Genomic DNA, 269 nt, shown 5'->3' with positions numbered 1-269 from the left:
CTAAGGATGGCTTGCCTCGCCTTGCCTTGGCATGCCGTGCCCATGATGTGGCCTTGACCAAGCCATTCAAGCCATGCGTTGCCTTCGCCTTGGCATGCCGTGGCCTTGCCTCGCCATGCGATGCATTCCGACAAAGTGACGCGAAGCGGAAGCCTATCATGGCGTAAAAATGTCGACAAAATTTTTCGACATTTGAATAATGGGGTTTGACAAGGTTTGAAAAATTCAATACAAATGGTAGGCTTGAATGTCGACAAAGTGACGCGAAG

Source organism: Prunus avium, unplaced genomic scaffold, assembly GCF_965620075.1.
Source record: "Prunus avium unplaced genomic scaffold, drPruAviu1.hap1.1 HAP1_SCAFFOLD_34, whole genome shotgun sequence".
Lineage (NCBI taxonomy): Eukaryota > Viridiplantae > Streptophyta > Magnoliopsida > Rosales > Rosaceae > Prunus > Prunus avium.
This window is presented reverse-complemented; position numbering follows the sequence as displayed.